Raw genomic sequence first — 22848 nt, forward strand, 5'->3', positions numbered from 1 at the left:
AATTACATTAGGAATCAACAAAGGAAAATATCTGCAAAACTCCCAAATATTAGGAAGTAAAGTAATACACACCTAAGTAACTGATGGGTCAAAGAATAAATCAAAAGGGAAATTAGAAAGTGTTTTGAACTGAATGAAAATGAAAATATATCAAAATTTGTGGAATGTTGCTATAGCAGCACTAAAGGAAATGTATAACACTAAACACTCCTATTAATAAAAGAAGGTCTCAAATAAAAAACTCCAGCTTCCATTTCAAGAATCAAGAAACATGGTCAGGCACGGTGGCTCACGACTGTAATCCCAGCACTTTGGGAGGCCGAGACAGGTGGATCACTCGAGTACAGGAGTTCGAGACCAGCCTGGGCAACATGGCAAAACCCCATCTCTAGAAAAAATACAAAAATTAGCCAGGGATGGTGATGCCAGGCATGTAGTCCCAGCTATTTAGGAGACTGAGGCAGAAAGATCGTTTGAGCCCAGGATGCGGAGTTTGCAGTGAGCCGAGATCACGTCATTGTACTCTAGCCTGGGTGACAGAGGGAGATCCTGTCTAAAAAAAAAAAAAAAAAAAAAAAATCTAGAAACAGAAGAACTAATAAAACACAAAACAATCAGAAGAAAGAAAATAAAGATCAGAAGGAAATCTATAACAACTCTTCTAGAACACTGAAAAGAAGAAATATTTCCTACCCCATTTTATGATGTCAGCATTCTCCTAATACCAAAGCCTTGCAAAGACCTAAAGAAAATTGCATACTAATAACTTTCATGAACATAGACGAAAAAATATTTTTAAAATTTCAGCAAACCAAGCCCAGCAATATATAGAAAGAATACATCACAATCAAGTGAAATGTATCCTAAGAATACAAGGTGAGTTTAACATTTAAAAATGAATCAATGGGCTGGGTGTGGTGGCTCACGCCTGTAATTCCAGCACTTTGGGAGGCCAAGGTGGGCGGATCATGGGGTCAGGAGATCAAGACCATTCTGGCTAACACCGTGAAACCTCATCTCTACTAAAAATACAAAAAATTAGCCAGGCGTGGTGGCATGCACCTGTAGTCCCAGCTACTCGGGAGGCTAGGTAGGAGAATCACTTAGACCCAGGAGGCAGAGGTTGCAGTGAGCCGAGATGGCGCCACTGCACTCTAGCCTGGGCAACACAGAGAGACTCTGTCTCAAAAAAAAAAATCAATGTAACTCACCATGTTAACAAAATTAAAAAGAGCATGTAATCATTCATTTCAGTAGATACAGAAAATGCATTAGACAAAAGCTACCAGACATTCCTGATAAAAACTGTCAGAAAACTAGGAATACAAGGAAACTTTCTCAACATGATAAAAGGGATCTAGAAAAAAAAAAACAACAGCTAATATCCTACTTATTGGTGTCTACTCTCACCACTTCCATTCAACATTGCATGGGATGATCTGAAAAGTACAATAAAATAAGAACTTAAAAAAATATCTAGACTAGAGAGCAAGTCGTACTGTCTTTACTCACAGTTGACAAAAAACTGCCTCAGTTGAAAATCTGATGGAATCTACAAAAAAGCTACTAGAACTAAAACAAGAATTTAGCAAATTTAGGGCCGAGCGTGGTAGCTCATGCCTGTAATCCCAACATTTTGGGAGGCCGAGGCGGGTGGATTACTTCAGGTCAGGAGTTCCAGATAAGCCTGGCCAACGTGGTGAAACCTCATCTCTACTAAAATACAAAAATCAGCTGGGCATGGTGGTGGGCACCTGCAATCCCAGCTACTAGGGAAGCTGAGGCAGAACTGCTTGAACAAAGGAGGCAGAGGTTGCAGTGAGCCGAGATCGTGCTACTGCACTCTAGCCTGGGCAACAGAGCAAGACTCCGTCTCAAAAAAATAAATAAATAAAAAGAATGTAGCAAACTTAAAGACTATAAGATCAATTTATAAAAGTCAATTGATATTTCTGTATATTAGCAAAGAGCAACCATACTGTCAGAAGCATTAGAACCAAAGCGACTCCATCTTAAATAGAGGCTGGGTAAAATGAGACCTGCTGGGCTGCATTCCCAGGAAGCTAGGCATTCTTAGTCACAGGATGAGATAGGAGGTTGGCACAAAACACAGGTAACAAAGACACCGCTGATAAAACAGGATGCGGTAAAGAAGCCAACCAAAACCAAGAGGTGCCTCTGGTTGTCCTCACTGTTATATGCTAATGACAGTGCATTAGTATGCTAAAAGACACTCCCACCAGTGCCATGACAGTTTACAAACACCATGGCAACATCAGAAGTTACCTTAAAAGGAAGGGGACCCCTTAGTTGTGGGAAATGCCTCCCCTTTTCCTGCAAAACTCATGAATGAATAATCTACCCCTTGTTGAGCATCAAGAAATAAGCACAAAAATAGCCAACCAGCTGCACTCAGGCTGCTCTGCTTATGAAGTAGCCATTCTTTTATTCCTTTACTTTCTTAAACTTGCATTCACTTTACTCTGTGGACTCACCACAAATTCTTTCTTGCATGAGATCCAAGCATCCTCTCTTGGGGTCTAGATCAGGACCCCTTTCCAGGGTAATAACAAAAACATGAAACATGGAACATGAAACATCGATACACTGGACAGAAGATGTGCAAGACCTATTGAAAACTATTAAACACTGGCTGGGAGGCCAGGGCGGGAGGATCACCTGAGGTTGGGAGTGAAAGACTAGCCTGGCCAACCTGGTGAACCTCATCTCTACTAAAAATACAAAAATTAGCCAGGTCTGGTGGTGTGCGTCTGTAATCTCAGCTACTCGGGAGGCTGAGGCAGGAAAAAAAAAACTATCAAACACTTCTGAGAGAAATAAAAGATGTCCACAAGATGGTATAGATATGCCATTCACAGCCAAAAGATTCAATATTGTTAAGCTATCAATTCTCCCCAAATGCAGATTCAATACAATTCCAATAAAAATCCCAGATGCTTTGTTGTAGAATCTGACAAACATTCTAAAATTCATATGGAAATGTAAAGGACACAGAAGAGTCAAAACAACTTTGAAAAAGAAAAACAAAGTTGGAGGACTACCTCTATCAGTTTTTAAGACTTATAAAAACTATAGCTATAAAAATAATGTGGTAGTTGTGTCAAGTTAGACAAACAGATCAATGGAACAGAAGAAAGTCCAAAAATATACCCACACATCTACAGACAATTGATTTTCAACAAAGGTGCAAGAGCAATTCAGTGGAGAAAAGACAGTCTTACCAACAAATGATGCTGCAACAATTAGATATTCATACGCAAAAAAAAAAAAAGAGCTTCAATACAAACCTTGTACCATATACAAAAATTACTCAAAATGGGCCATTGGCATAAAATGTTAAACCAGAATTATAAAGCTTCTAGAAGAAAACACAAGAGAAAACTCTTCTAATCTTGGATTGGACAAAGATTTCTTAGATATGACACCAAAACTACAAGCCATAAAAGAGCAAATTGATAAATTGGGCTTCATGAAAATATAAAGATTGTGCTCTTCGAAAGGCACTGTGAAGAGAATAAAAAAAATAGGCCACAGACTGGAAGGAAATATTTGCAAATCATCTATCTGATAAAGGACTTATATCTAGAATATATAAAGAACTCTCAAAACTCAATAACTGGAAAATAAACAACCCAATTAATTAAAAATGGTAAAAAGAGGCTGGATGTGGTGACTCACGCCTGTAATCCCAACACACTGGGAGACTGATGTAGGAGGATCACTTGAACCCAGGAGTTTGAGACCAGCCTGGGCAACACAGGGAGACCCCATCTCTAAAAAAATAAAAAATAAAATAAAAATGGTCAAAATATTTAAATAGGTATTTTACCACAAGAGACATACAAATGACAAAAAGTACATGAAAAGATTCTCAGCATTAGTCATTTAAGTACATTAAAGACACAATGAAATAATACTATTTTATGCTAATCAGAATGGCTAAAAATAAAGACTGACCATACCAAATGTATGGCTAAAAATAAAGACTGACCATACCAAATGTTGATGAGGATGTGGAGGAATTCAAACCTGGTGGGAATGTAAAATGGCAAAACCTCTTTGGAAAACAGTTTGGCAGTTTCTTAAGAATTAAACCATATACTTATATAATCCAACCATTACACTTCCAGATATTTAACAATGATGAACAAAAACATATCTCTATAAATGTTCACAGAAGCATTATTTATAATAGCCTCAAACTGGAAATAATCCAAGTGTCTGTCAACAGGTGAACGAATAAATCAAATGTGGTCTAACCATATGATCATACTACTAAGCAATGAAAAAGATGGACCTTTGATCAATCAACATCATAAATAAATCTCAAAATAATGATGCTAAGTGGAAGAAGCCAGAACTACCCCGCTCCCCTCTCCCCAAAGAGTACATACTGTGTGATTCCACTTAAAAGCCTAGAAAATACAGACTCTATTATTATATGAAGCAGATCAGTGATTGCCTAGGGATGAAACTGGGTGATAGAGACAGGAGAGGCCAGGCGCGGTGGCTCACGCCTGTAATCCTAGCACTTTGGGAGGCCGAGGCGGGCGGATTGCCTGAACCCAGGAGTTCGAGACTAGCTTGGGCAACGTGGCAAAACCCTGTCTCTACTAAAAATACAAAAAAATTAACTGGGTGTGGTGGTGCACGCCTGTAATTCCAGCTACTCAGAAGGCTGAGGCAGGAGAATTGCTTGAACCCAGGAGGTGGAGGTTGCAGTGAGCCAAGGTCGCACCACTGCATCTAGCCTGGGCGACAGAGAGAGAGACTATCTCAACAAAAAAAAAAAAAAAAAAAGAGAGAGACTTTAGAGGTAATAAATATGTTCTTTACCTTCATTGTAACAATAGTTTCATGGTTTTAGACATGTGTCAAAACTTTCCAAATTGTAACATTTAAATATCTGCAGTTTTTTGTATGTCAATTATACCCCTTTATAAAACTACTGTAAAAATTGCATCTGTGCCTCTTTTCAATTAGGTAGTATTTTACTTATTAATTCAAAATATTTAATGATCATAGGTCTCTTCAGGTTTGTATCCCTCCTTGAGTCAATTTTGGTAAATTATATATATTTTTCACAACGTTCTTTTTATCTAAGTTGTACAATTTAGCACCATAGATTTGTTAATAATACATTTGTTATTTCATAATCTATGCTGTATTTGTAGATATGTCTTCTTGTTCAATCTTAGCAGTATCTGTATCTTCACTCTGTCTTGCTGATTAATCTTTGCAGGGCTTAGTCTTATTTTAATCATTTTTTTAGAAAACCAACTTTTGTTCTGTTAATTCTTTTATATCTTTATGGGTTTTTTCTTTATTTTTTTTTTGAGACAGAGTCTTGCTCTGTTGCCCAGGCTGGAGTGCAGTGGCATGATATCAGCTTATTGCAACTTCTGCCTTCCAGGTTCAAGCAATTCTCATGCCTCAGCCTCCCGAGTAGCTGGGATTACAGGTGCCCATCACCATGCACGGCTAATTTTTACACTTTTAGTAGAGACGGGATTTCACTATGTTGCCCAGGCTGGTCTTGAACTCCTAACCTCAAGTGATCCTCCTGCCTCAGCCTCCCAAACTGCTGGGATTATAGGCATGAGCCACAGTGCCCAGCCTGTTTTCAATTTCATTCGGTTCTGCTGTTATTTTTATTATTCTTCCCTTCTACTTTCCTTGGTTTTTATTCATTTCTTTTTAAAAATAACTTTTCAGTCAAATACTAAGACTGATAAATAAGGAGCTCTGTTGTTTTCTTATATAAGCATGTAAGGCTGTAAATTTCCCTCTGGCTTTTTTAAAGTTCTTAATTAGTTTTTCTTACCCTCATCTTCTTTGTGATGATATAAATTTCCCTCTAAATGCTGCTTTAGTTGTAACCCATAATTCTGATGCACAGTATTTATATTATCATTCAACTTTACTTATAATTTCCATTATTATTTTTTCTTTGCTCTATTAGCTACTTAGAAGTATGCTTTTAAATTTCCAAATATATGAAATTATTTTGGTTATCTTTTTGCTCAATTTTAATCTTAACTGAATTGAGTATGAGAATAGTCTGCATAATATCCATTCATTGGTTTTGTTGAGACTTGATTTATGAATTCAGTGTGTGTTCAATTTTTTTAAAACTCCCTAAAAAGAATGTATATTCTTATCTATTAGGTGTGGGGCTTGGTACATATCCAACAAATGAAGCCTGTTGGTTGTTTGTTCAAATCTTGTTATTTTCTCAAGTTTTTTTGTCTGACCATCAATTACTCAAAAAGACATGTTAAATTTCCCCATTTTATAGATTTATAAATTTATTCATATTTGTATCTATGTATTTTCTTCCTATATTCTATCTACATATTTTGTATTCTATCTATATATTTTAAGGCCACGCTATAGGATGCATACTGATTTGGAAAGAAGCTTAATTCTCCCTTTTACAATTTTTTTCTGATAATTTTTAATACAAATAATTATTTTGCCTTCAAATCAGTTTTGTCTACTATTAACCTGCTATACCAGCTTTCTTCTGGAATAGGTCTTTTTCATATCTTTATTTCCAATCTCTCTCATTCCTGATGTCTTGGATGTATTTCTTATAAACTGCATAGACTTGGATTATTTTCTATTCAGTTTGGCAATGTTCCAGTTATCTTTTTTTTTTGGAGACAAGGTCTTGCTCTGTTGCCCAGGCTGGAGTGCAGTGGCACAATCTTAGCTCACTGCAACCTCTACCTCCCAGGTTCATGAGATTCTCCGGCCTCAGCCTCCTAAGCAGCTGGGATTATAGGTGCCTGCCACCATTACAAGCGTGCACCACCAAACCTGACTAATTTTTGTATTTTTGGTAGAGACGGGGTTTCACCATGTTGGCCAGGCTGGTCTCGAACTCCTGACCTCAGGTGATCCACCTGTCTCAGCCTCCCAAAGTTCTGAAATTAGAGGTGTGAGCCACTGCACCTGGCCATGTTCCAGTTATCTATGGCTAAATTTAAAAACTATTCTAAATCTTAGTAGTATTAAACAATAATCACTTTATTATTCTCATGATTCTGTGGGCCAGAAATTCTGGCAGGGCACAGCAGAGACAGCTTGTCTCTGATTGACAATGTCTGGGAACTCAGGTGGGGTGCCCTGAAAGGATGAAGATGGCTGAGATGTCTTAACATGGGCCATAAGTCTGAAACCTTGGCTCTTCTCCAGGTGGTGTCTGCTAGGGCTGGATTATTAAACATGGTTCCTTCACTCACTCATAAGGCTGACAGTTGATACTGGCTGTTTGCTGGTAGCTCAATGTGGCTATCAACCAGTGCTTACATGTGTCCTCTCCATCTGGCTTGGGATTTTCACAGCACGGTGGCTGGGTTCCGTGCGCAAGCAGTCCAAGAGAGAGGATTCCAAGGAATATAGGCAGAAGATGCAAGGCTTTTTATGACCTAGCCTCTGCAGTCCCAGAAAGTTACATTCTATGGGTTAAGCAAGTTGCTAAAGCCAGCCCAGATTCAAGGGGACAAGGGAAATAGACTCCACTTCTGAATGGCAAGAAGGGAAGAAATTGGTGATGGCCACTTTGGAGACAAGCTACCACAGACCACCCTCTGGCCCCAACAAGTCCCTCCCACATGCAAAATACACTCACCCTCTTCTAAGACCTTCAAAAGTCTCATTTCATTATGGCATCAGCTTGATGTCCAGAATCTCGATATCTAAATCAGGTCCAGATGTGGTTGAGGCTCCTCAGATGCAGTTCCTCAGGTACAGCTACTGCAGTATAGTTCCTCCTGATCTGAATTAAAGAAACAAATTATCTGCTCCCACACACCCAACATACAAACATACAATAGTGAGACTGACTTAGGATAACCACAATAGACACTCTCATTCAAAATGTGAGGAAAAAGGGAGAAGGAACAGGAGACACATAACAGTTACTGGCCCATAACAATTCTGAAATCTAATCAGACACACATCACCAGTTCCTCTATTACAGCCAAGTCCTACACCTTGAGAATGACTCTCTACAACCCTTGGCTCCACCCTCCCAGTTTCTGAATTATCCTTCCTTTTACCTAAGAGATGGGTTAATTTTTGCAATGGAGTGGCCTTATTAGCTTGTTTCCTGCCTATAGATGATTGGAAATTTAAAGGCCTATTTTCACTTTCTACTGTCTCTGTTCCTTTTAATCCAAGCTGAATGCTCTTTTATTATTACAATTTCTTTAAAATCTTGTGGGTTTCCTATGAATCTTATTGGGATTCACTCCAGCAGACAAAAGCCACATCCAACCTTTCTATCTCAAGTCTTATGTGAGGCTACTGTAAGAAAACACTCTTAAGATCCCTAGAAGCCCTACTGTTTAACAGATGAGCCTAAGAAGTATTCCCTTAAGACTTCTAGATATCCCTTTATCTAATTGAAAGGTTTTATGAGGCACTGTCTTAAATCTTTCTGAAGTCAGCCAGGCACGGTGGCTCACGCCTGTAATCCCAGCACTTTGGGAGGCTGAGGTGGGCGGATTACCTAAGGTCGGGAGTTCTTCATGGAGAAACCTCATCTCTACTAAAAATACAAAATTAGCCAGGCGCTTTGGTGCATGCCTGTAATCCCAGCTACTAGGGAGGCTGAGGCAGGAGAATCGCTTGAAACCGGGAGACAGAGGTTGCAGTGAGCCGAGATCACACCATTGCACTCCAGCCTGAGCAATAAAGAAAACCTCTGTCTCAAAATAATAATAATAATAATAATAAAAGTTATTGGCCATTTGAAGCAACTAGAGATGAGAAAGTTTTATTTTCTATAGTAACACAACCATTCCTGGGTTAGAAATATTTCCTCTAAGTTCTGTTTTAAAACTTAGTTGTTCACTTTTTAGTTCATTTATCTATTTGTACCTTATCATACTTAGAAAAAACTAGGTAACATTTTTTCAACATTCTGCCTAGAAATCTCCTTAGATATATTGAAGTCATTAGATATATTTTCTATGGTCTATGTAACCACATGTGGCAGTACCAATAAACCTTGTATCACTATATAACAAAGGTTCACTCTTTTCCCAGCCTCCAATAACACTTTTCTCACTGTGTTTCAAGCCCTCACTGTCTTCTCAAGGTCCCTCCATCTTCAACCCTCACCAAATTCCAAAGCCAATGCAAATTGTAGGTTTTGGCGGCACCTCATTTCAAGGTACCAAATTTGGTTTCAGTTATCTACCACTACAAACTACCCTAAAACTTAGTGGCATAAAACTACAACCATTTTATTATACTCACAATTCTGATTCAGACAGGGTATAGCAGGAACAGCTTGTGTCCGCTCTACAACATCTGGGGCCTCAGATACGGTGGCTCCATTGATTTAGGATGACTAGACTGGGAGCCATATGCCTAGGGCCTGGGCTTTTCTCTATATGATGCCTATTGGAACTGGAATGTCCAAGATGATTCCTTTATTCACTCACACAGCTGAAAGGTGATGTTGGCTGTTGGCTAGGAGCTCAGCTGAGCCTCTCCATCTGGCTTGGACTTCTCACAGCATGGCAGCTAGGTTCCCAGACTGAATGTTCCATAGTACAGCAATCCAAAAGAGAATGTTCAAAGAGGCCTAGATGGAAGCTGCAAAACTTTTCATGAACTGGCCTTGAAAGTCCCAGAATGTTATCTCTGCCACATTTCACCAGTCAAACAAGCCTAGATTTGGTATGAGCAGAGGAATAAACTCCACCACTAGATGGGGGTGGTGCACATGTGGAGGGAAGGAACTAACATCAGCCATCTTGAAAACATGCTACAACAGACAATCTGTCTTTGTTTCAGTAAGTGTAATTCATTTACATTCAGTATGATTACTGATGCATTTGGATTTATCTCTACCATCTTTTATTATGCGTTCTATTTATCCTATCTTTTCTATGATATTTATTACATTTTCCTTATCTGCTTTCTATTAAATGGAGGAAGTATACAAATGATAAATTCAATGAATTATAACAGAGTGAAACAGCCATGTAACTATCACCCAGGACAAAAATCCAAGGTTACCAGCACCCTAGAAACTTCCCTCATCCCACCTCCTAATCACTATCCCTTTCCTCTTCCTCAAAAATTACTATACTGACCCCTAACATCATATGTTGGGTTTTTAGCTTTACATAAATAAAATTACATAGTACATATTATTTTACATCTGGCTTCCTTCCTTCAACATTATCGTTATTCAGCCATGATCTTATGCATAGCAGCAATTTATTCATTTCCATTGCTTAATAGTATTCTGTTGTATGAATATACCATAATGTATCCATTCTACCATTGATGTTGTCCACCAAATTTTAAGTTTCAGTGACTATATTTTTTGAAGGTCTATTTAAAAAAAAATTTTTTTTTTTAAGAGCACCTTTAGCTGTGAGATTTGGTGTGGCCTAGATTGAGGATATCCCTATAGAGAAGTTTTGCATTTGCTTCAGCCTGATGCCATAGAACTGTTGCAGATTCAAGACTACTTTATATGTTAATTTCTAGGCTTTGGGTTTCCTGGACCGCACAGAAAGAGGAACATCCTAAACTGAACCTATGTGAAGACAAGCCCAGGTAACAAATTCTCAGGGAAACCTTTCTCACCTAAAGCCCACACAGAGTGGACAAACTTCCTTGACATCTCTCTATACCACAGGGCAAATGTTTTTTCTAGATCATCTTTTCAATAATGTGGTAGCCCTTTGAGGAACTTAGCTTTCTGCAGAGGAGTAAAAAAGTCTCTTATTACCATTTGTTAAAACTAAAGTCTCTTAGTCACCCAGAGCAGCCGTAGCTTTAGCTTATGTAGTTAACACTGATTTTCAATGCCCTCATCATTTTTTTCCCCTAAGGGTTTTCCTTACTTTTTCACAAGCTCAGCTATAGATTTAAAATAATGTCTATTATATATTTATCTGGCATGTGACTAGGAATCTTGAGTGTTCTTTCCCCTTTTGTCAAATGTAAACATATAACAAGGAGGGGGAGGTCACAGGAAGAGAAACTCAAAGAAAAAAGTGAAAAATGTTCTGCCTTTTAGCATGGACAGGACTCATAGGTCAAAGGTTATTTGCACTAACAAGATTCTAACTAAAGGAATGTATACTATTTTTACCATTGGAACTGAATATCTCTGTACGCTGGTGACTAATGGAAGAGGACACCAACCAAGCAGGTATGTATGTCAAGGCAGTTCTAAACACAACTGACATTACACTAGGAAGGTAGAATCCCTCAACCAGTGTGACCCAGATAATACAATGAGGAAGGGTCTAAAGGAACTGAGAAAGGAAATATTAAGATATACCTAATAGTCTCCTAATGGGCTTCATTTTCTTTTCAGTAAACTTTTGACCTTACTTCTACCAAACACTGTAAAATTAAATAATGTGCAGCAATAAGGAAGGTCTGAGTCAAAAACTTTCCATCACTGTAAGTATAAACACTTTAGCTAGAAAGTGAGTAGTAGATAGAAGCAAAAATGGTAATAAGAAATTATAAATGAAAGACATTAGAACAATATCAATAAGGAATATCTTTTAATGTCTATAAAAATGCATTACAAATTATTTATGTGACATATATTATGCATTTAATAAGAAGGATATAAGCATGACTTAAGTATCAAGCAAATTTATCAAGCTATAGACACTGTAAAATTTAGGGTGAACTCTAAAAATTATGGAACACAAAAAGAACTCATTTAGGGCTGGACGTGGTGGCTACACTTTAAGAGGCTGAGGCAAGAGGGCCGCCTGAGTCTAGGAGTTCAAGACAAGCCTTGGCAACATAGTGAGACCCCCATCTCTATTAAAAAAAAAAAAAAAAAGCCAGGCACGGCGGCTCACACTTATAATCTCAACACTTTGGGAGGTCAAGGTGGGTGGATCACGAGGTCAGGAGTTCAAGACCAGCCTGGTCAGCATGGTGAAACCCCGTCCCTACTCAAAATAATAAAAAAAAAAAATTAGCCAGGCATGGTGATGCATGCCTGTAATCCCAGCTACCTGGGAGGCTGAGGCAGGAGAATCACTTGAACCCAGGAGGCAGAGGTTGCAGTGAGCTGCAATTGCGCCACTGCGCTCCAGTCTGGCCAACAGAGAAGACTCTGTCTCAAAAAAAAAAAAAAAAATTAGGCATGGTGGTGCACAGCATGGTGGTCCCAGTCGGACACAGTAAGCTGATGTGGGAGGATGGCTTGAGCCGGGGAGGTTGAGGCTACACTGGGCAATCATCGTGCCACCACACTTCAGACTGGGCAACAGAGTAAGTAAAAAAAATAAACCCAGGAATCATTTAGGAAAAAAAGAAAAAAAAAAAGAAACTTTGAAAGCCAAAAGGTCTACACATATGGTTATGATCCCATTTATATGAAATGTCCAGAATAGGCAAATTATATGAAATGTCCAGAGAGAGAAAATAGATTCGTGGTTGCCTAGGGAATGATTAGCACAAGGTTTCTTTCTGGGATGATGAAAATGTTCCAAAATTAAATTACAGTAATGGTTATACACTCTGTAAATATGAAAAAAAATCACTCACTGAATTGTATGCTTTAAATGAGTGAATTTTGTAGTATGAAATTATATCTCAATAAAGCTATTTTTAAAAAGTAAAGAGGTCTATTTATTTTCAAAAAGCTAAAACATTCTACCAAAAGAGAAATTCAGCCCACCAAGCAGCCTTCAAATCTTACTTTTGGTTTGTTTAAACAAAGGAAGGATTCAACCACAGCATTAATGTTGTTTCCAAGAAAGCACAAGTGGCTGGGTGCAGTGGCTCATGCCTGTAATCCCAACACTTTGGGAAGCCGAAGTGGGTGGATCCTAAGGTCAGGAGTTCAAGACCGGCCTGGCCAACATAGTGAAACCTCATCTCTACTAAAAAAAAATACAAAAATTAGCCGGGTATGGTGGCACGTGCCTGTAGTCCCAGCTACTCACAAGGCTGAGGCAGGAGAATCACTTGAACCTGGGAGGCAGAGGTTGTGGTGAGCCGAGATCATGCCACTGCCCTCCAGTCTAGGCAACAGAGCGAGACTCCGTCTCAAAAAAAAAAAAACCAAAACCAAAAACACAAAAAGAAAGCACAAGCAAACTCCCTAATGCTGCCTTCAAAGTTACAGCATTTTCATACCTTGATCTTTCCAAAACCTGGTTATGTCACAAAGCTCTTTCAAAGCTGAGCTTCTTTAAGGTATAGCTGATAAAAACAAGATCCTCAAAATAACATAGAGGCTTAAAAATCAGTCGAGACTGTTAAAATTCAGACTTGGAAACTATTAGTTTAAATTTAGTAAATTACTAATTACTAGTTTAAACTACTATGTTTACTCCTAGTACAACTAGGAGTAAAAAGGGAATGAATTGAAATAGCAAGTTTGTCCAAAAAGTCTTCAAAAGAAATTCCTCACTTTCCTCTCTCTCAATATTTCCCCTCATCCTCTTTTTTCTTAAAACAGATCATATGACATTTTCAGAGCTTTCTACTCCCATGTAATAGGTACTGTTAAATAAATAGGAGGGAGTATGACCATTTATCCAATCATATAAGACTAGAAACTCATCTTTCTCTGTTATCACACAGAGCATCCACTCCCACACACACATACAGAAGTCAGTCACCAAATTCTATCAATTCCATCATCTTAACATCTCTCCCATAAGATTCCCTCTTTTCTACTTCCTATCTTAGGGTCAGGCCCTTATCCTCTCTTACTTAGATAATTACAATAGCCTGACTATTCTCTTCACCTTCCATACTAGCCTCACCTCCACCTCAAATATACTATTCACACTAACATTCAAATCTAATAAGGCTTGGGGCCAGGCACGGTGGCTCATGCTTGTAATCTCAGCACCCTGAGAGGCCAAAGTGGACGGATCACCTGAGATCAGGAGTTCGAGACCAGCTTGGACAACATGGAGAAACCCTGTCTCTACTAAAATACAAAAATTAGCCAGGCATGGTGGCAGGCACCTGTAATCCCAGCTACTAGGGACGCTGAGGCAGAAGAATCGCTTGAACCTGGGAGGTGGAGTTTGCAGTGAGCCGAGATGGCGCCACTGCACTCCAGCCTGGGCAACAAGAGTGAAACTCTGTCTCAAAAAAAAATATCTAATAAGGCTTGAGTGAACTCAATAAATTGGAGGGTGTATACACATACACACACACACACACACACACAAACACTCCTTGAGTGAACTCAATAAATTGGAGGGTGTACTACTCTCTCTCTCTCATACATACACACACACCCCACTCATGTTCAATTTCAGATTTTCTATTTGTGTGATTTCATAATCTGTTTTTTGTTTTTAATTTAAAAGAAAATGATCATTTCCCCTTCTCATTAGGCATATCTGTGCAACATCATTTCTGATGGCTGCTTAGTATTATGCTCTATGAATGTACCATAATTTACTATGTCTCCACAACGTAAATATTTTGCATTGTTTTAGTGGGCAAAAAAAAATTTATCTGACATTTTCTTACATTTATCTTTCCTTTAAAATCTATTTATGTCTAAAATGTTAAATATTGCTATAGTTAGTCATACAAAATCATCTAATCGTCTTTAATATCTTTTGTAGCATTTATGGTATTTATTACGTTCTAATTTGAATAAGTGATAGCCATGATTTATGAATTCTACTCTATTACAACCCTCCAAAGGTATGTACTATATTTTATTCAGCTTTGGACTGCCCCCCTCCTACTCCCTGCCCCCAGTATCTAGCTCAGTACCATTATTAAATTAGATACTCAATGATATGAGTGATTTGTCCAGATGACGTTACCCTGATAAAAACCATTATGTCCATTATGCTACTTAGATCTCAGTGAGATACTTTAGCTCAGGGTTCTCCCAAGGTGTAATTTTTTTTTCTTTTTTTTCTTTTTTTTTTGGCGGGAGATGGAGTTTCACTCTTATTGCCCAGGCTGGAGTGCAATTGCGAGATCTCGGCTCACTGCAACCTCTGCCTCCTGGGTTCAAGTCATTCTCCTGACTCAGCCTCCAGAGTAACTGGGATTACAGGCGTGAGCCACCACACCCAGCCCCAACGTGTAATTCTTTAGCATTTCCTTACTCCGTGACTTACCTCCATTATCCTTTCCCCTCCTTCCTTCTCATCCATCTACCACCTTTTTTGCTTAAGTCAATTGAACAAAGTCAATTTTGGTTTGTTTTGCAACCAAAGAAGCCTAACCAATAAAGGCTGAATTAACTTTGTAATTGTTAACAGTCATTTGCTGACTGAGCAAAATAGCGAATGTATTGAAAACTAGTTAAATGTGCACTGAGAAAAAAGAAAAAGAGACAAGAAACAAGAATATACTAAAACAGGAAGGCACTGACTACACCTACAGAAGGTCACTGTACCAATGCAATTGTCCTCATTTTGGACAGTTTCTCCCTATTGCTTTTATGCTTACAACTGTTCTGGACAAAGACTTCGAAGTCATCTAAAACTTTTCTCTTTCAAACGCTCATCAAATACATTAGCATATCTTTTTTGCTCTACTAAGATATATGCAGAATCTGGCCACTTCTCTCATCTTCACTGCTATTATCTGCTCCAAACTACTATCATCTCTTCACTAGTTATTGCAGTAACCTCCTAACTGGTCTCCTGACCCCTTCATTCTATTCTCAACCCTACAGCCAGAGCGATCTTTTCAAAACTTAAATATGATCCTGTCATTCTTTGCTCAAAACCTTCCAATGGTTTTCTATCTTATTTAAAGCAAAAGCTAAAGCATAATCCTGAATATGACCTTTAACACCATATATGACACTGGCTCGTTATCTGCCAGCCTTATCTCCACAACCCTCCCCCATCCTTACTCTATTCCAGCCACACTTGCCTCCTTGTTAATTCCTGAAAATGTCTGATAAACTTCCCTCACCCACACACACCCCTCAGAACCTCTGCACTTGCCACACTCTGCCAGAATACTACTTCTTCACTCTCTTATAAAAAAGCAGCTCCTTCAAGGTCATGCCATTCAACTCTCTCATCTCTTTCCCTAGTTACTGCCGTCTATCAGATTCCTCTCTCAGATTCTAGTCATCCTAAATTCCACCATCAACCTCAGTTTATCAGATGAAATGTAAGCAGAAGTTGTTGGGTGGGGCTTCTGGGATGCCCTTTTTGCCTTTTCCCCCTTCCTCCTTGCTTCATATAATGTTGAAATAATGCCCTGAGCTCCAGCAGTCATCTTAAGCCATGAAAGCATCCCTAATGATAGAAGCAGCATACTAAGAACAATGGAGAGAAAAATGACAGGAGTCTCGGTCTCTAATTCCTGTGGAGGAGCCATCATACCAATCTTGTAAACGTTTATCTATATATTTCTTTATAAATAAAACACAATACATATATTCTGGGTTATAACTGACCAGATTTAATAAATCATGTATATAATTTACTCAAGTTAGAATCTAATAAATACCATAAATTCTGTAAAAGATGTGCAACTAAGCTGATTTTTTAACAAAAATAAACCCATATACAATATAAGGCATTGTTATTGGTGGTTACTGTTATATGCAGTTGAATTTAATTCTATGTATAGTTTTTCCAATGCATACTGCTTAGTGTTCTGCTAATAAGGAAGAAGTAGAAACTGGAGATTGAGTAGACAATTAGGAGTCTCTGTCACACTGAACAAGCAACAATCCACATGGGTGTCCCAAAAAGACCTTAGCCTTTGAGTTCCTTAATGTCATCTCCAATGACGTTCTGCTCCATTCTAACTCAGCTAAACACAACCAAGGTTTCTCCAGACCTTATCACCACTAGAAACTGTTCCACCTCCATAATGGCTAATTTGGGTATCCTGTTCTCTGGCTTTTTAGCTTGCTTGTTTAATTTTCTCTAATATAATTTCACAGACTTTAGCTTACTAATTCTTTTACTTTCAGTCTCTCGGTCATCTCCTTTTTTCCTTTCCTTCTTACCCATGATTTCTTACCCTTACCTTCCATGAACCATCATTTTAATAACACTCTTTACATCCTGTGAGCTCGATACCAGTTTATCCAATTTGCCTACTAATCATCTCCACTTAGATGTTCCACAGACACCTCAAACTCAACGTCTAAAATATCTTCTCCTCTGACCTGTTTTACCCCTTATGTTGGTGAAGGCACCACCATCCACTCAAATGCCCTCCCTGGACATAACTCTCTTCCTTCTATTTCTCCCCACAATAGCCAGGCTCTCAGGTAACTCTAAAAGAATCCTACATTTTTCCATTTCCATTGCCAGGCCCTTAGTTTGTCCTTCTGTATCTGAAACAGATTATTAATCATTCTTTCTACACAAGGCACTAACTGTTATTCCTGCTTTTACTCTAATGCATTCTCCCTATTCTCCATATTGCATCTGACATAATCTTGCTAAAATGCACATCTGATCATGGCACTCTCCTATTAGTTCACAGACACAAAGGAAAGTTTCAGGAACCAGGACAGCCCCAGGGAGAAGAGAAACAAACTAAAGCTGTCACGACATTTTCTGGTATCTCATTTCTCTGCCTACAACTAGCTTTATTCCCTCAAGCTACTTCAAATCACTGGGAACACAGCCACCAGATGCTCCCAGGTAATCCCAGAAAGCAAAGAAATAAAATTTGATACACGTACATAGATGCCATTATTATTCAAAAATCACTGCTCCTTCCTGGTGGAGAATTAGACAACCTGTCCAGTTGATATCAAGTTTGGTCACATGACTTGCTTTAGCCAATGATGTTAGGAAGTAAGAGGAAATGGCATATCCCACTTCTGAACAGAAACTTTCAGAGCAAGTGGTTCTTCCAATGCCCATTTCTCTCTACTATAAGAGATAATGTCTCAGATAGGAGCATTTAGCCTAAGTCTTGGAACAAAGCTACACAATGGACATGTAGTATGAGCAAAAAATATATCCTTGGTATTATAAGCCACTGAAATATGGGGACTGTTTGTTACCACAACATAACTTAGACTAAACTTAATTATATAGTATGTCACAAGGAAGGACTAGACAGGCTTGGTTTTGATCACATCCCCAGCTTAAAACCCTTCAGTGACACTCCTGTGCCTCCTGGAGTCCAAATTCTAGCAAAGAATATAAGGCCCTTTCTGATACGGTCCCACTTCCAACCTCATTTCTTGGGACTCCTATTCCATATTCCAACCATCCTGGATTATTTTAAGATTTCTAAACACATCAGGACAGCCTTTACCCTCCATTTTCATGTCAACTTATTATATGCTATTCTTCATGAAAAGGAATGTTGTTCCTCCTGAGAAATAAAATTCTAAGCCCCTCAACTGACTGAAGTGACCATCTCTTGGCCAAGGAGACCCCAGAGAAACCCTGAAATCTGAGTTCCCAGTCATGACCAGGTGAAAGGTCAGACATGCCTCATTATACCCATCCCTCGCTGCCCACCATTAGGCTTCTTTCCTAAGGGTTAAACAGAAACCAGCCTTTTTACTTGCTCAACTGCTAATATAAACCAGCCTCCTGACACTGCCCCTCCCTTTTGTGGTTTCCTCACAACCACCAACCAGCATTCCTTCCTAACAGGAGACCACCAACCACGGAGTGGTTCTGGCCAGTCTACAGAGGATGCGCAGTGAGGCTTTTCATGTCCTCTGCTTCACCTTTTGAGGCCAGAGGCTCAAAAATTCCACCATGGAATGATGCTAATGCTGCCTTTTCTCTGTACATGCAACTCATAAAGGGGTAAGAAGCTCAACTGTGCATGTACATGTTTCTCCTTTCATAAATATTCATGACTCCTCCTATAGCGTATTGAATATGTACATTTCGCCACCTCATTCAGCATAAATCCCTGTCTTATTTTTCTAACCCTCAAAGTGTATTTTCTGATCCTGGCCAGCAGCTCTTGCTATATGGTAAATATTTACATAAATATGTATCTCTCCAATTATATTGTGACCTCCTCGAGAACAGAGACCATATCTTATTTATATTTGGAGCCCAAGAATCTAATGCAGTGCCTGGCACATAACAGAATATCAATATAAGCTTACAAAAAGTGCAAACATATAGTCTTTTTTCAGTGATGTTATATGCAAAAACATGAGACAGGCCCTTCTACCATGTTAAAAAGTAATACAGAAAATCGAATCTATTCAACTCTTATTTTGCTTGCATTTTCTTTATCCAGAGTAATTTTCCATACTGAAAAGAGAATACAAATGGTTAAGAGGAAACTGAAACCTGAAATAGGAGAAAAGATAATAAAAGAGCACCCAGTAGCTTTTAGTAAATGCAAATATCTAGGACCAGTTAAATTACAGCCTAAGATCTCCATGATCTCTCATGAAAAATGGAAGAGAAACCAGAAGACTAGAGACAATAAAGTTCAATTTTAATTTTCTCAATTTCAAAGGAAAAAAAGAGACTAGATTCTTGAAATCATAGATTAAAGGTTTAACAAAGATTTCCTATGTTAGCCTATGGTGGGGTAGGGAAGGGGTACAGAGAACACGGTAAGTCAGAATGGGGTTCACCAAGAAGAAAAACAATCATGCTAACCTCATTTTACTTTTGACAAAATTATTAGACTAAAAGATCAGAGAAATAACATAAAGTAGGTCCAAAACATATCGCTGAAATCAAGATTAACTTTCTTATTCTAGTTAAGTGATAGATTTATAACTGGTTGAACAACCATTCTCAGATTATTAATCAATGGTTAACATAAATCTGGACAGAAGTAACTAATAGTTGCCACAGAACTCTCTATTTGGCCTTATCTTAGTAGATGTTTATCAATACTGTGAAGCTTTAAATGGCAGCTTATAAATTTTCTGGTGATCTAAACTTATCTATAAAAATTAAATAATATCATTAAAGATATAAAAGATATCATTAAAAATTATAAAAGATCAAATATCTGAACATATAGAAACAATGTGCTGAAAATACAAAATAAAATTTATCAAGGGTAAATATACATGCATTTATTTTCTAGAAGTACACAGCGAATAAGAAATCCATTTCAGGCCAGGTACTGTGGCTCATGCCTGTAATCCCAGCACTTTGGAAGGCTGAGGTGGGCGGATCACTTAAGGTCAGGAGTTCGAGACCAGCCTGGCCAACATGGTGAAACACTGTCTCTACTAAAGATACAAAAAATTAGCCAGGGGTGGTGGCGCATGCCTGTAATCCCAGCTACTGGGGAGGCTGAGGCAGGAGAATTGCCTGAACCCAGGAGGTGAAGGTTGTGGTGAGCCGAGATCACACCACTGCACTCCAGCCTGGGTGACAGGGCAAGATTCCGTCTCAAAAAAAAAAACATTGAAATCAATTTTAGCATGTGTTGATGAGAGTTCAGTTGACTATAAGCTTAAGGTGGGCCTTTGTCCTGAATTGACAGCTTAAAAGTTAATACAAATTCATAGGTAATAAAGTAACAGTACAGTGACCTGAACAAAGAAGAAAACTGAAACAGGTCAAGCAACACCCTGAGAATTATAATTTGAAATATGACCTCTTACAAATGATGCTGATAGCCAGGATGGTAGTAATGGCCTGGCCGACTACATCATATGAAGAACGACAAAGAGAAGCAGGAATGATTTCCATGGAGAAGAGACTATCTGGGATAGGAAAAGTAAGAGCAAAGCTGTCTACAAGTATTTGAATGATTGTATATTGAAGGGCAGGAATCACACTTTTATACATTTTATATTTATTCCCTATGCACTCAGTTCCAAGCTTTGCATATAATAAATACTCAAATATTTGACATTCAAGATCAACCCACCTTCTGAAGACTAAGCCAACAAAGACAGTTACACAGGAGTATCTGTTGTGATCTGAATGACAACTCAACAAAAGGATGAAGTAGGAGGAAGGAAACTTAAAATCAAAGTAAAAAGCCTTAACTGGCACAGGCTAACCAGGCATAACTAAGGCACATTACATTAAAATTCAGAATTTGTCTTATATCAGCTGACTTTTTTTCTGAGACGGAGTTTCCCTCATGTTGCCCAGGCTGGAGGGCAAAGGCGTGATCTCAGCTCACTGCAACCTCCGCCTCCCGGGTTCAAGCGATTCTCCTGCCTCAGCCTCCCAAGTAGCTGGGATTACAGGCACGTGCCACCACGCCCAGCTAGTTTTGCATTTTTAGCAAAGACGGGGTTTCACCATGTTGGCCAGCCTGGTCTCGAAGTCCTGACCTCAGATGATCTGCCCGCCTTGACCTTCCAAAGCACTGGGATTACAGATGTGAGCTATCTCACCTGGTCGACCTCAGCTGACATTCTTGACCATACTACCAGTTAAATTTTATTTCTTTTTGTAAATATTTCCCCACAACAGAGTGAGTCGTTGTTTTTACTCTTCCTTTACAAAGAGAAAAACTGAGGTTGAGGGAAGCTATTTGCCTAGCACCAACATCGTAACAATAGGAACCTTAAGCTTCTTGCTTACAAGCCTGTTGTTAAAATCACTGGACTCATTGTGGGGTAGTAAACAAGTACAGTACTTAGAACTCAACCTCAGTTTGGTAATTACTTCAGTTTCACTTTTATTATTCTCTTCCAGTCATCTAATCTCTAAATCCACAAAGAGTAAGCCTACATTAATACTCTACATTAATACTCTAAAACTTATAGACAATTTTATGATTTGAAACTCAAAGGTTAGGAGTACAAAAGACTTATTGAAAAAAATTTTTAAATAATTTAAAATTTTAAAGACTAATATAAAAAAATTAAGATTTGAGACCAAAGATGTGTGGCTCTTGTGCTGCTTGAGAAGTGGCCCTGGCACCACTTGTTCCACCATAAGCCAAATCTTGGCCATCAGAGTATACTAGGTACACACCACATCCCTCAGAAACCTAAGTGGCCTTCTTTGTTTATCAGAGACTTGGTGCTGAGTGTTATTGCCAGAAGCAGTGGGAAAAAGGTAATGTTATTAAAGAAAGAAGAGGTCTTAATGTGAATGAAAGAGGATAAGCACACCAGAGATTCATTTTCTATTTTATATACATATTAGTTTGGTGTTAGTTTCTCAGAAAACTAAAAGAAGGTTGGAATAACACAGGACTTGATGGTGTCCAAGGAGCAGGATTTTAAAATAGCAAAATGCTACTCAGTCCTAGTTGTAGATGTAATAAAGTAATGCTCTAACAAGTGCCCACGCTCTCAACTTCCTTCCCAAGAAGACTCATTTACATTATAATGGTTGCCACGGTTACTTTAATTCCATCACAGCTCCTGTCTCCAGTTGCTAATCTGGAGCCTGGGTGGTAAAACAACCAAAAACCTTAATTGAGGCTAACTCAAAACTCAGGCTACTCAAAAGTTCATGACCTACAAAAGGACACTGTTCTAGCTACAAAAATTGCTTACGATAGGAACTGTTTGTTTCCTACACTCCATTCTACCCAAGATCTTACCTGGTATCTCAGGGAACTCTCTGGGAGTCTGTCAGTACTTTTATCTGCCATAAGCAGAGATTCTTGTAAAAAAGCAAGATAAATGACATAAATTTTATAATGGGTAACAGATCAAAGAAGTGACTGCTTTATTCCAACTATTGATATTCCAAGCTTTAATCAGAAAAGGCAATTATCTAAAAGAACATGGAGAAGTCTCCCAATGAATTATTAATGTCACTAAGTATTATCTTCTAAGAATGGTATCATGTAGTGCTGGTATACACGTAGTACCTAAATTAGGCATAAGGTTAGTATATTTTGTATTTAAGCAACAATCAAACAGAACACACAGTGACAGAAAAAGTGAAGGATGGGGGATTCTTTTTTTTGGCCTTT

At 38.5% G+C, this 22848-nt stretch overlaps 1 protein-coding gene and 1 long non-coding RNA gene across 7 annotated transcripts in view; one reads left to right on the forward strand and one right to left on the reverse strand.

Annotated features, from left to right (window-relative positions):
• The window catches only part of AHCYL2 (adenosylhomocysteinase like 2), a 209372-nt gene that overhangs the window by 152642 nt on the left and 33882 nt on the right, over positions 1 to 22848 (reverse strand). Inside the window, exon 1 of one of the 6 annotated variants that reach the window (XM_021936258.2) lies at positions 7658 to 7676. The exons of 4 other annotated variants lie outside the window; for them this stretch is intronic. The gene's annotated coding sequence lies outside the window, so the exon portion shown is untranslated. Of the gene's footprint in view, positions 1 to 7657; positions 7677 to 22848 lie in introns of those variants that run through there. One more of the 6 variants, XM_031665165.1, reaches the window with a different exon arrangement.
• Positions 9747 to 11461, forward strand: LOC108585162. Its single transcript, XR_001901204.3, has 3 exons — positions 9747 to 9833; positions 10540 to 10608; positions 11378 to 11461. It is a non-coding gene; the product is annotated as an uncharacterized LOC108585162 (long non-coding RNA).

This window comes from Papio anubis, chromosome 4 (assembly GCF_008728515.1).
Source record: "Papio anubis isolate 15944 chromosome 4, Panubis1.0, whole genome shotgun sequence".
Classification (NCBI taxonomy): domain Eukaryota; kingdom Metazoa; phylum Chordata; class Mammalia; order Primates; family Cercopithecidae; genus Papio; species Papio anubis.